Source organism: Dioscorea cayenensis, chromosome 9, assembly GCF_009730915.1.
Source record: "Dioscorea cayenensis subsp. rotundata cultivar TDr96_F1 chromosome 9, TDr96_F1_v2_PseudoChromosome.rev07_lg8_w22 25.fasta, whole genome shotgun sequence".
NCBI lineage: Eukaryota > Viridiplantae > Streptophyta > Magnoliopsida > Dioscoreales > Dioscoreaceae > Dioscorea > Dioscorea cayenensis.
In genome coordinates, this window is record NC_052479.1 from 21,338,971 (window position 1) to 21,353,379 (window position 14,409).

At 35.2% G+C, this 14,409-nt stretch overlaps 1 non-coding gene across 1 annotated transcript; it reads right to left on the reverse strand.

The window, feature by feature from the left end:
* Window positions 1-14,010: 14,010 nt before the first annotated feature.
* Window positions 14,011-14,117, reverse strand: LOC120269531. Its single transcript, XR_005539182.1, has one exon. It is a non-coding gene; the product is annotated as a small nucleolar RNA R71 (small nucleolar RNA).
* Window positions 14,118-14,409: the final 292 nt, after the last annotated feature.

The window sequence follows — 14,409 nt, forward strand, 5'->3', positions numbered from 1 at the left end:
TATTATTTACAATTTTCAGTTTTTATTGAGGCTTATGCTTCGTGTCAAGAATGCAAAATGCCTCAAGTACGTCTTTCACCTTTTTAAACCTTGATTACTAGAGGCCATACACAAGCAATGCTCTAACTCCTACAATGCCAATAATAAGACCGATAATATAAATTTATTCTTCACTAAAAAATTACTCCAACAAAAGAAATATTAAACTTATGAAAAGTATAAAGACGTGCAATCATAATAACTTGTTCTAAATAAAAATAAACTGGTAAGCACTAACCCAACTTCAGAGTAGAAAGGTCAAAGACAGATGAATTATATACAAAAAAAAAATGTAAATAACATGTTCCATCAAAGCCTTTATCTTTCCCCTCCGTCCCACAATTGGATGGTCCTGAACAAGATGACCCTCTGACTTGAGAAGGAGATAAAAACTATTGCCTGGCAATTACTTAGTAATAACAACCGTTTATCATGGACGTATTTGTTTGCCAAAGAAAAATATATAATGGGTGGATAAAAATGAGTATATTTGAATAATTAAAAAATCAAAGTTTACGTATTGGTTTTGTTGATCACAATCCTATCTGACTATTTCACATATAAACATGCAGGATGCTCCAACTAACCTAATTATTGATCCTGCTGCATCTCTTTTCCAATGGAAGCAACTACTGCATCTTTAGAGTCTAACTTCACCAGCCCAGTAGTAAAATTGGACTAGATCAACATTATAAGATATTTACAAATCATACAAATCAACATCACAATATATATATATATATAAATCTATCTACCTGCTTAAGATGTTGTGCAATGAGCTTTCCAACATCTGCTTGAGCTTCTCGCATTAATCAACCATATGTCCAGCACTCTGCAATTCCTCTAGTTAGCACCATAGCCGTTCAATGGCTACATATGGGAACCAAACAACATACATTTTCTTTCTGTTTATCATATCAGTTGATCTCTATAGATGATGAATTAAAAGTTTTAGGTAGTTAGCAGAGTACTCACCAGAGTAGCAAGAGAATCTACACAAAAAAAGACAAAGGTTCAGATTGACTAAATGTGCCATCATTAGGCATGGTTCATGACCATTATTAGGTGAGGATGGACTATATTTCTAAAAATAACAAATTTTTACAAATTATTACCAATAGTTTTTAAAAAATAATGTATGGAACCAAAGCAAAAATTTATTATTTCAATATTTTACAAATTAATTTATATAGTATAAAAAATTTTATTTTTTTTCAAAAATTTATTGTTTGGCCTCTCCATTTATTAGAAATCAGTTTATATAGAATAAAAATTATATTTATAAAAAAAATGTAAAAATTTATTGTTTGACCCCTTAATTTTTTACTTAGTCTTACATAAAAAAATAAATATTGATTGTATCCCTATAACCTCTTTTTTTTTTAATTACATCTGCCAAACAACAATGTCGTTCAACTAATTTGACTATAATTTTAAAAAAATTAACAAATCTCCAAAACTTATTTTAGTTCTGAGTCAGCACGCTCTTTATTTGTTTTTTTGTTCCGCCACAGTCTACCATGAGCTTATTAGGTATGTTTGATGAGCAAGATGTCAAAAACTAAAGAGGCTGATGATACTTAAGCAGAGACACTTACATAAGAATTGCATGTGCAATAGCTATATTATCTTCCCCAAGATAGCACTGTCAAATAAACAAAGAAAGAAATGCATTTATAGTTATTTCCAGACATGGAACTTAGTCATGTCATAAATCAGCTATTTAAACTGATGCCTACTTATTGAAGGCATTGCAGAAATTTTGAGGAAATCAAAGTTAAAGGCAAGTTTTTTTATATCATCTTCCCCAAGATAGTATTAGAAGACTAGAGTAACTTGTAGTTTTCAGATGGAGTGCTCTAAATGTTGTGTAATAGTATGAGTGTTAAAATGGGTACATGTACTTTGTATGAGTATGTGTTTCGTATGACTTTCTTTTGATTGGGTTATCTTGTCCTTTTATGTATTTTGGTCTCATTATCCAGTCTAGAACTCTCTAATAGCCTCTTTAGAGAAAGGGGTTGTTGTACTGAAAAAAGAAGAAGAGTGGTATGAAATACACTCTCTTGATCTTGATAAATGGATGCTCTCTTTTCTTTAGGTTAATCAAGAATTGAAGGAGGATTTCTACAGAAGCAGTAGCACTACAACAACATAACTACAATTTCAGGTATCATCCTCTCAATCAAAACTCAATCTAATTGCTTTACCACCTTCTACTTCTGCCAACAAATTGTGGTATTAGAGCTTTTGGGGTATTCATGGCCTCGAGCAATATGTTTTTCTCCATCTCTACAAATCAAATCCCTATCTTTGAAGGGGAACATTATGAATATTGGGGGTTCCCAAATGGAGACCATTTTCATCTCACAAGACTTGTGGGATGTTGTGGAGAATGGATATCCAGAACCACCTCAAGAAGGAAGCTCAAGATCTTGGTCAAAGGCAAAAGAAAAGAAAATCAAGGATGATACAAAAAGAAATGCATCAGCCTTGAGTATCAATCAACAAGGTGTAAGCAAGCCATTTTATCCTAGAATTTTTCTGATAAAGAAAGCTAAAAAGGCATGGGATGTTTTGAAGAAAGAGTTTCGAGGATCTGATAGAGCCATTGAAGTTAAGTTTCTTACTATGTGGGGAGAATTTGATAATCTACAGATGAAGAAGACTGAGAAAGTAAGAGATTTCTTCTCAAAAGTTTCAGAAATTGTGAATCAGATATGAGGTTGTGGAGATTCAATTGAAGAAAAGAGGATAGTAAGGAAGATTTTGAGGAGTCTACCACAAAAATATGACCATGTTGTTACATCCATTGAAGAATCAAAGAACTTGTCTCAATATTCAATGTATGAGTTAATGGGATCATTGGAATCACATGAGCAAAGGATCCTCAAGTTTGAAAAACAACCTTTGGAGCAAGCATTTCAATCCAAAATCAACTTATCTATAAAGAATTACAATAAAAGAGATCAAAGAAAGCAATGGGGGTTATCTCCAAAACAAGGTCAACATGGTAAAGGTAGTGGAAATCAGAAGGAAGGCAATCGAAATGATAAAAGTTCCATTGGGTGCATCATTTGTAAAAAACACAATCACCAATCAAAAGATTGTTATTTCAGATGCAAGATACCAAAATCACTCCAAGAGAGATTGTTGATATTAAAATAAAAAGAAGACAACAGAAAATGCTGATGAAGAAGCTAATTTCTCAAAGGAGAAGGAAGTCTTGTTTTCTTGTATGAGTATTGCACACAAAACCAACAACAAAAGCAACATGTTGGGTATGTTGATAGTGCTTTCCAGTAAGCACATGACAAGAGATCGAGGTGTATTTGAAAAACTTGATGAAGGTTATTCTTCTCAAGTGGAGATTGGTGATGGTAATATCATAAAAGTTGAGGGAAAAGGTGTGATTGCAGTCTAGACTAAAGATGATGATAAAAAGCTCATACATGATGTCTTATATGCTCCCAATATTGCCACCAATCTACTAAGTGTTGGGCAAATGATGAGGAAGGGTTATAAACTGATTTTTGATAATGATGTGTGCACCATCATTGACAAAGAAAACAAGAAGATTGTTATAGCGGTGAAGATCCGTGACAACAATGCTTTTCCAATTCTTTTGAATACAAATCAGAAGCTGATTCGGATAAGTGAAGAAGTTAATCAGTCCTTTCTTTGGCATCTACGATATGGGCATTTTATTATCAAGGGCTACAACTTTTGAAGAAGAAAAACATGGTGATTGGTCTACCCAAAATTGGTGAGATTAACAAAGTTTGTGAAGGTTGTATTTATGGCAAAATGCATCGTCTTCCATTTCCTAAATCTCCATGGAGAGCACATACTACTTTCGAACTTGTTCACACTGATATTTGGGGATCGTCAAGGACACCATTTCTTGGTGGAAAAAGGTACTTTATTCTCTCTATTTATGATTGTACAAGGATGACATGGTTATATTTTCTGGAGAACAAATCAGATGCTTTCCCTATCTTTCTGCAATTCATGGCTTTTGTTGAAAGACAAAGTGGACATCAATTGAAGGCTTAATTAGATTGTGGTGGTGAGTACATTTACAAGCCATTTATGGAGCATTGCAAGCAAAATGGAATCCAAAGGCAGCTAACTATTCATCATACACCTCAACAGAATAGAGCTGCCGAATGCAAGAATAGAACAATCATTGAGATGGGAAGAAGCATGCTACAAGGTTAAAACCTTCCTAATTTCCTATAGACAGAAGCTGTCCATACAGCTGCACATATACTTAATCGATCACCCACAAAAGTAGTCTGTAACAAAACACCACTTGAACCTTGGAGTGGTCTTTAACCAATGGTGGATCATCTTAAAATTTTTTGTTGCATTGCCTGTGCCCTCAATACCTTTCAAAATAAAGAAAAGTTCGACAAAAAAGGAGAAAAATTTGTTTTCATAGGCTACAGTGATGAATCTAAGGGCTATCAACTTCTTAATCCAAGCACAAATTAGTTGCAGATTGCCAGAGATGTTGTATTTGATGAGTTTGCCGGTTGGACTTGGATGAATGAAAATGCCAAACATTCAAGAGGCTATACTCTATCTGAATCAAGTAATCTTCAACAACATGAAAATATCCATGATACAGATGAAGGAGGAAGCTCAAGTGAAGGGATTCAATCAATAAATCAACCTGAAATTCAGTCCTCAATCTTGGATTTTGACTCACCTCCAAGAAAGGTACAATCATTAATTGACATTTATGAATCATGTAATGTTGCGCTTTTCTTGCTTGTGAACCACAATCTTTTCATGAGGCTGCAAAAGAAGAAGTATGAAGAAAGGCAATGAATGATGAGATGGCTAGTATTGAAAAGAATCAAACATGGGAGCTTGTAGACATGCAAAAAGAAAGAGATTTGATCGGGCTAAAATGGGTATATAAAAAAAAAACTCAATGAAGATGGAAGTATGCAAAAGCATAGCCCATTTGGTAGCAAAAGGCTACTCACAACAGCCTGGAGTAGATTTTAATGAAACATTTGATCTAGTTGTTTGTATGGAGACTATTAGAGTAGTTTTAGCTATAGCAGCCCACATTGGAGTTGGAAGTTTCTCAACTTGATATAAAATCAGCATTTTTGAACGGTCATTTGGAATAAAGAGGTATATGTGTGCAGCCACAAGATTTCATTGTCAACAGGCAAGATAACAAAGTATATCACCTTAAAAAGGCCTTCTATGGCTTAAAGCAAGCTCCTCGAGCATGGAACATGTAGATTGATTGTTATCTTCAACAAAATGCTTTTTCTAGAAGCCAAAATGAGCCATCTCTTTATGTGAAAACATGGGGTAATTCTGATTTGCTTGTGGTGTGCTTATATGTAGATGACATAATGTGAGTTACATCTCCAGATTTATGAATAATTCAAGAAAACTTCACTTTAGTGCTGCAAAGAGAATATTGAGGTATCTACAAGGAACAAAGAAGTTTGGGATCAAATATGTAAAAGAAGAAGATAACAAATTGATTGGCTACATAGATAGCGATTGGGCTGGTTCTCTAGATGATCGAAAGAGTACATCAAGCTACTTATTTTGCCTTGGAACAAAGGTAATATCATGGAGCTCTAAAAAATAGAATACTATTGCAATTTCTTCAGCAGAAGCTAAATATACAGACAGCAGCCACTAGTGCAGCCTGTGAAAGCAATGTGGTTGAGAAGGCTTCTTTCAGATTTGAAGTAAAAACAAGAAGGTCCTTCAGAAATTTTTTGTGACAATATGTCTGCCATTGCAATGACAAAAGATCCAGTTTTTCATGGGAGGACTAAACACATTGAGTTAAAACATCATTTCATCTGTGACTTGGTAAATCGAAAGGAAGTTCAACTGAATTATATCAATACAACAAACCAGCCAACTAATGTTCTTGCCAAGGCAGTGAGCAAAGACAAACTTGACAGCTTCAAAGACCATGTGAAAATTACAAATTAAGAGGGGGTATTAGAAGACTAGAGTAATTTGTAGGTTTCAGATGGAGTGTTCTAAATGTTGTGTAATAGTATGAGTGTTAAAATGGGTCCATGTACTTTGTATGAGTATGTGTTTTGTAAGAAATCTCTAATAGCCTCTTTAGATAAAGGGGTTGTTTTACTGAAAAAAGAAGAGTGGTATGAAAAAAACTCTCTTGATCTTGATGAATGGATGCTCTCTTTTCGTTAGGTTAATCAAGAATTAAAAGAGGATTTCTGCAGAAGCTGCAGCACTGCAACACTCAAGCAAAAAAACTGCAACTTCAGGTATCATTCTCTCAATCGAAACTCAATCTAATTGCTCTACCACCTTCTTATTGTGCCAACAGATAGCACTACCAGATAAACAAAGAAAGAAATGCATTCATAGTTATTTGCAGATATGGAACTTAGTCATGCCATAAATCAGCTATTTAAACTGATGCCTCCTTATTGAAGACAATGAAGAAGTTTTGAGGAGATCAAAGTTAAAGGCAAGTTTTTTTTTTAATCACATAACAAAGTAACAAACAAACTACTTATCAGGCATACTCCATTCAAATTTCCTTGCTAACCTCTAACAGCACAGGCCAACAAAGTCTAGAAAGTAGAAAGCCATAATTAAAAAAAAGGAAAACACTTTTCCCAGTTTAAATCTTGGCCTTATAAATAATGATCATTTTGATGGCAAAAGCTCTCCAACTTCTGGACTAGCTAAATAAACGTACTCTACGGATTCCTTGACCACAAACTACTTCTTTTAGATTCAATGAAGATCAAAGGGAACAAACTAACATCCGAAGGGAAGAGGATGATATTTGTGAAATCTTGTGCTTTATATATATATCATATATGTGTGTGTGTGTGTGTGTGTGTGTGTTCTTATATTAAAAAAAATATAAAGAATGGTTTGCATCAAAATTGGTGAGATTTTTGAGAAAAAGATTAACAAAAATTCTAAAACAAGTTTGATATAATGAATTTGTTAATAAATTTTCCCTCATTTGAATAAGTATACAATAGAGTTATCACTTATTAACAAAATAAAAATCAATTGGGGCTTCGGTCCTTTTAAGAAATAAAATAATTATAACTAATTTATAAATATAAAAAAATAAATTAATAGCAACCTTATTCTTTTGATGAAAATAAAGAAGAGAAGATGATGAGTTGATTCAAAGATGATGGCTTTCAATAAGTCACAGAGCTAAAGAAATAGGAAGATGAAGAGTAGTTTAGTTTTCCATCACTCTCAATGGAAAAGGAAAACATTGACAACATTGTTTTGCTTTTCAAATAAGTCATGTTTCTCAAGAAACACCAACTCTGTCAAGTCTGTTAGGTTGTTTTCACTAATCTCTCAATAATTGTGGTAGTAATATTCTTTTTTACTTTGAGTGTTTTAAAATATTTCTATTTCTCTGAGTAATAGTCTTTTTCTTTATACTGTACATCAAAAAAAAAAGAACCACACTTTCATATGCTTTAATTAGTTTCCATCCCAATAGGTATGTCCAAGCACGTACCGCATATATATACACATACACACAGCATATATATCTCTTGTATTCTTAGCTTTTGTATTTTGCCCTAACTGTGTTTTTTTTAAAAAAAAATTGATATATACAAATTTACAGGCTCTAGTGCAATACACATGTAAACTAGAACTTCTTTAAATTAGGGTTTTAGTTAAGATTTCAAACCAAGACTAACCCTATTATTTAGACTAAAAGATCAAATAAATATACAGATAACATGTGGGCATCTCCTCCCATAAAGTGACATAGATCTAAGGTTTAATTCTCTAAATTATTTTGTTTATCTGTATATTTGTTTGGTTGATGTCTCATTCCTCAATTAAATTAACTTTCATCATGGAGAAGTACAATTTAAGTTGCATAGATATATAATTTGCGGTAGAGTTCAGGCAGTTCAATTTCTCTTATGATCAAGAAAATAGCTACTAATGAATGGATTTCAAATATTCCCTCCAAACTGTACACAGACAATTTTCTTTTGTTGTTTTAGATTTTAAAGCAAAACAACGTGCCAATATTTGCTTGATAGATTCAATAATCTATAAAATATAAAATACTGGCATTATGTGTGCTTCACAAAATTAATATAACCTCACTAATTAAGGAAGCTCCTGATAGATACCATAAGTAGTTTTGTGCAGCCTAGTGAGCATGCTAACACCTATTTATGGGTGAGTTACTGGAAAAACTAAGAACAACTTGCCGTATTCAATCAAAACTAAAGATAAACCATGATTCATGTTCACTCTCTTCTTAATAAAAAAGAAAAAGAAAAACACAAACAACATTTATGGCAAGAGAAGTAATAATACCCTGAGAGCATGCATGGCTTGTTTAGATCAGAAATAGACCTGGAACAATTTTTGTCTAACAACCAAGTGGGTGTAGGCAAAAGTTCAACACCATTCAATATTAAAACCAATACAAACGAGTAGGAATGGCTTATCGCCTAACAAAAATTCATACGTGATCAAAAGGAAAGGTATAAGCATGGAACAATCAATTAATATACGAAATTGAAGGTCAAGTTGTCACAAAAATAGCACATAAGAACATAAAATTGTTCCTATATCATAATATAGAAACAACTAAGAGTGTAAGCAAAATGAAAAACATATATTAGGCATACTATAAACATTTTTAAAAAAATAAGCATGTCAAAACCTATAATATAATAATTTGGGAATAGAAGTAGCATAGAATAGCACAAGCACATTACAAAAACAATTTCCAGCCAACAAAGAAGAACATTAAAGAGGACAAGCATTGCTATAAAGACTAATATATCTACATAACCGGATCCAAGCTTAAAAAGAAACCAGAAACCACAATGCATATCAAAATAGCTTCATGGACAAAACTACACAATGGTCATTTTTTTTTCTTCAATTTGTTATTTTAACTAGTAATTTTAACAATAATTTTTACACAATAATTAGGGCTTTTGGATTAAGATGATACTATTTTTTTTTGCGAGAACTATTAAATTCAAGGCTAGCTAAAATTCAACACTAGTACTTCTAATTCCAAATTAACTAAGATCTAAAATTCCAAAGCCATGCTTGAGTATATTCCTACTAGGACCACCTGAAGGTGGGGAACAACCGAACAAACTTAGTTCATATATATGGGAACTTTGATTAGCCTTTCTGTACAATAACATTTGCTTACTGTGGCTGGGTACAGAATATCTACAAACAATATTTTCCTTGCAAGCTTCTGTATGATCAGTGCATAGCACTATTATAATAGTAGTGGGATAAGCACAGAAAGAGTTGGTTTTTTATGTTGGTTGGATGTGTTGGGAATGGCATTAGGAGATGTGCAATCATGATTCATAAGAAGGCCATGCAAGCTGGGTTTGGTTTAATAGCCACAACAAAGTAAACAAGTAATTAAACCGAGATGACTGAAGCTGCCCTGCAAATGCAAAGGGACACACTAGTGATCAAGTGTATGCATAAACAACAGTACACACAATGCTCCTCTTTGTACTTTAATAACTGCATTTTGGTTGCATGCTAAAATCTAAATTAAGGAAGGAAAGTAGACTCTCTTCAATCAAACTTGACTCATTACAATAAACAAGAACACTTTGCAATTTTAAAATAGAGATATAAACTTTTGCAAGACAAGAAAGCAAATATTTTATGGGAAGCCTATCATGGCAAATGTTGTTGTGCATGCACACCAATACCAATAGCGGGGCTGCCAACTATCCAAAGCAAGGAGCTTAGCTTATTGCCTGGGCCCTGGAACGCTACTAGTAACTGAAAGTTTTTAAAGCAAGGAACTTCTTTACCACGGTCTTACTTCATCCGCTGCTCTTAGGAAGAATGAATCCACTACTGGTGGAAGGTTTAAAGGAATTGAATCAGAAGCATGGACTAGGACAAGGTTTTCATTATGCCTGAATCTAAGAGCAGTAGGAGGTTTAATCAATAGTAGAAGATATCCACGAGCAAAATGAATGAGGACAAGCAAGACATTTTTGACATTATCTAATTACATAATAGTAAGGAAGTATTAATGTTGGTTCATAGGCACTTGGGTCACCTTACTCTTTTGCTAGTGTTCTAATTCATCTCTTTTACGAGGCTCTTCTAAATTGTTTCTTACCGAATATCTAGCCATCACCAATTTCTCCCGTCCTAGCTTCCTCAATTCTTTTATCAATTACTGCTTCAACCTATGCAAACGTCATTAAAAAAATTTATTTCCATAAAACCTGTTTTATAATTTATGTTTTACATGAGCAGAGATTTGTAAACTTACTTTGATGAGCAGGGAAACAGCATCCTACAGAACCAATTGCATTTTCAATTCCACCAATTCAAATACTATGTTTATCATTAATGGGCATGCATAACACTAGAAATCAATGAATCAATGAATTAGACTTTCTGATCATTGCTCTTGAGAAAATGCAGGACAACATACCTAGTCCTTGGATACAACTATCTCCATTTTAACTTTGGCTAAGAATATATTTTCTGAACACTCAAATCCTACAAAATTTTCATCAAAATGCCTAAGAAACTGATGCAGAACAATAATGCAGGACAGTAACCAAACAAATTCGCATCCTAAATCTTAAGTGAAGTGTAAATAGATATGTGGACCCCACCCAACACTAAAGCTTGCTTAGGATGCTAAGCTCTTGATTTGCACTTAATCCCATCTCCTTGTCTCTATGCTTTTATTGTTTAGTTGAGGTGATGAATTTTCGGAGTGATTCCCGGACAACATCCCATCATTGCCTCCCACTTGGCCGAACTTTTACTCCACCTATGATCATCCTCTTCCTCCTTTTTTCCATCTCCATCCTTCCTTTCCATTCTTCCACTCCACCTAGCTCTCCTTGGAAGGTTGAAGAAGAGTGTGTCCTTCACCAGAGTTTTTGTCATCCGGAGGCGAGGTGAAGAGGAGCAACGAGCCGCCGGTGCTTCCACAAAGGCTAGGTAGGTTTCTTGCCCTCTTGTTCGTAGGAGAGCTTGATGCTAGAGTTTTGGGAGAAGCTTGTTGTATGTGAAATCTTAAGCATGGTTATAGTTTTTTTCTAATGAGATGCATGTTTTGAAGCTCCTAGTTGCTTGTGCTTATACTCATGCAACCATTGTGATCCTTAGAGCTTGTTATTCTTTTCTTCTACTCCATGGAACTTGAAACCTTTGTATGCCACCTTGGTCAAGTTGCATCTTGTTTAGTGTGTGTTTTATACTCACGTATCTATGGTTGCCTTTGATGATGATGTCTATTTGTAGAGCTTCACCCTTTTGATTTGTTTTTGGCTTATCCTTACATGGAACTATATATATGCATGCATGACACCATGGCTTTTTATTGTGCATGAAGCTATATGTATGCATATATATAGACATGCAAGAGGCTATATAGTTTGTTATACTTGAAACCTCTTCTACTTATAGGTTGTAGAGCATTCATGTGCCCCGTGAATATTGATAAGTACAAAACCATCTATTATGCTTCCTAACTAATGCAAAGTATTCTTTCATTGTGTTGAGCATTACTTTTATCAGGTTTTAGCACTAATATATGTGTATTCATGTTACTTTGGTGCATGTAGGGTTATGGAGCCAAATATGTAAGAAAGAAGCTAATGTAGATTGTGAATGCACTATTTGATGAAATCTTGGAAGGAACAAATGCGAAGACATAAGTTGGATTCAAAGATACGTGAATGTGTGCCAACCTCCGTGTATTTAAGAAATCACATGGTTTTGAGGGCCACAAAGGCAATCACATTTGTGTATTCCAACTCATGCAATAATAGTATGATTTTCACCAATGAGTCTGTTTATTGAAGAAACAACGTGATCTACAGCATAAACGTGTGCCTGTTTATGTTACCTCGATGGAAAACGTGGAATCAGGAGCATTTTGGCCGCCGGGGGATACTGTAGCAAAACACTGTGGCAATAAACGTTAGATGTTATTGTTCACAACACACAAAAAATCAGGATTCCAGAGAATCCACAGGGCCGTTTGGATGCCCGATTCCAGCCTATTTAAAGCCACAATTCAGCCTGATTTCAGGATCTTTTTCCCTAGTTTTTCTCAAACTCTTGAGAGGGTTACGACTAGGGTTTAGAGAGGTATTGGCAAGGCTTTTGGAGTGGTTCTACAGCTTTAACACCGCATTTCTATTGAGAGATAGTTATCCGGCGAGGTGTGCCCTAGGCTTAATGAGGGGACCTTTGAAGAGGACGAGGCTACTCCATAAGACCATTGACACACTACCGAGGGGGTTTTCCTATGGATTACTTGTTTTTATTTTTTATTTATCATTGATTGTATCTTGCCCCATGGAGAGCTAAACCCCTAGTGGGTATTTGGATTTGTGAACCCTAAGATGTATTTGTTTCATTAACCTTTTATTATGCTTTCCTTAATTGATGTTTTAAATTGAGTTCCAATCTTGAATGCTTGTTAAATGATTTCTACCCCTAGAGTGATACTAGGGTTGAGAGTTCATATTGGTAATCTTTGTGAGTGAGTGACACACCACGAGGGTTAGACAAAGCTAGATTGGAGTGGGTCGAGAGAGTGAATCGAGAGTTAGCCGAGCGTCCCTCTTTCCCTTCCGATGTGATTTATCCTACCTCCATTTTCCTAGAGTTCTTTGTGGTCACGATAGAGTGAAGTGCTAAAGGATGAACTCCGTTGGGGCTTAGTTGTATGAGCGATAGAATGAAGCGTTGAAGTGAATTTTAGTATCTAGGGTTTAATTGTGACTAGGGGCCTTTCGCCTAGACCAAAGGGGTAGGTCTACATAGAGGAATAGGGTTTATCACTTATAATCCCTAGAGCTTCTTACAACTTTGTACAGTGTGAGGTGTTGAGAGGTCGATTTCTCCATCGGGGCATAGTGTAGAGTTAGTCATGGTTGACCTTAGGTTTGGGACCGTGTAACTTAGGATGTCCATGACTCATTGAACATTAGTTAGGAAGCATAATAGATGGTTTTACACTTGAAGCGATAATCTTAGGCATAACAATATCCGAGTACCCCAGTTCTTATTGATTGCCTTTTGTCTTACTTATTTGTGCCTCTTTTTCTTATTTCTTTTATTTTGTCAACATTACATCTTATCAATACAATCATTGTTTCATCTTCCCTTGGTTAAGTAGCAATCTTGATGTTTCTATTCCTTATTCTTTGTGGATATGATACCCCACTCACCTGGGATTTATTACTTTGACAAACTCGTGCACTTGCGGGTCACACGCAAGGGGTGTGTTAAGTTTTTGGCGTCGTTGCCGGGGAGTAGGTGTTTAGAGATACTTTGCACTTTACTATCTTAGCTATTCATTCATTCATTCTATTTCACATCTCCTTATTCTATCATCATTCTGATTTGTTTTTCTTTCTTTTAGTGCAGCTCTAGGTTATGACCCGAGGGAACCCTTCGATATTCATTGAAGGTGATCCTGAACTTGAACGTACACTCAGAAGAAGGGGTAAAGAACCTGTACAAGAACCGTCTAATCAAGCTAAAATAGAAGTTGAAGGGTCTGATAATATGGCAGAGCAGAATGAACAACAGAGAGCACTTTTTGCCTATGCAAGACCCTTAGTTTTGGGCACACAATCTAGTATTGTGCGACCCCTGATTACATCACCATATTTCGAGCTAAAGTCGACATTCATCCAGATGATTCAGCAGTCAGCTTAAATCAATGGTTTAACCGATGAGGATCCAAATAATCACATCGAAAACTTTTTGAAAGTTTGTGACATGCTAAAGATTAACGGAGTTTCAGATGATCCTATCAGATTGAGGGTTTTCCCATTCTCTCTCAGAGGAAAAGCCAAGCAGTGGCTTTATTCGTTGCCAAAATCATCCATCACAACTTAGAATGAGATGATCGAAGCTTTCCTTGCAAGGTACTTCCCTCCGAGAAAGTCGGCGAAGCTTCGTAAAGAGATATCATCGTTTGTTCAGATGGAGATTGAATCCCTATTTGAGACGTGGGAGCGATTCAAGGATCTCTTGTGGAAGTGTCCACAACACGGATTTGCCGAATGGATGATCATTTCAAACTTTTTATAACAAGTTGAATCCAAGTACAAGAAAACCTCTAGATGGCGCCCAACATGAGTTACAATGGGGAGCAAGACCCTAATGAAACCCGACAGTTGGTAGAAGTAATGGCCATGAATAGCTACCAATGGAATGTGAGGGAAAGGAAGAAAGTGGCCGGACTCCATGATATCGATGCAGTTACATCTTTGGCAGCCCAAGTAAAGGCATTGAGCAAGAAATTGGACACATTGACTTTACTGAGGGTAGCCACTATCACGAGTTGTG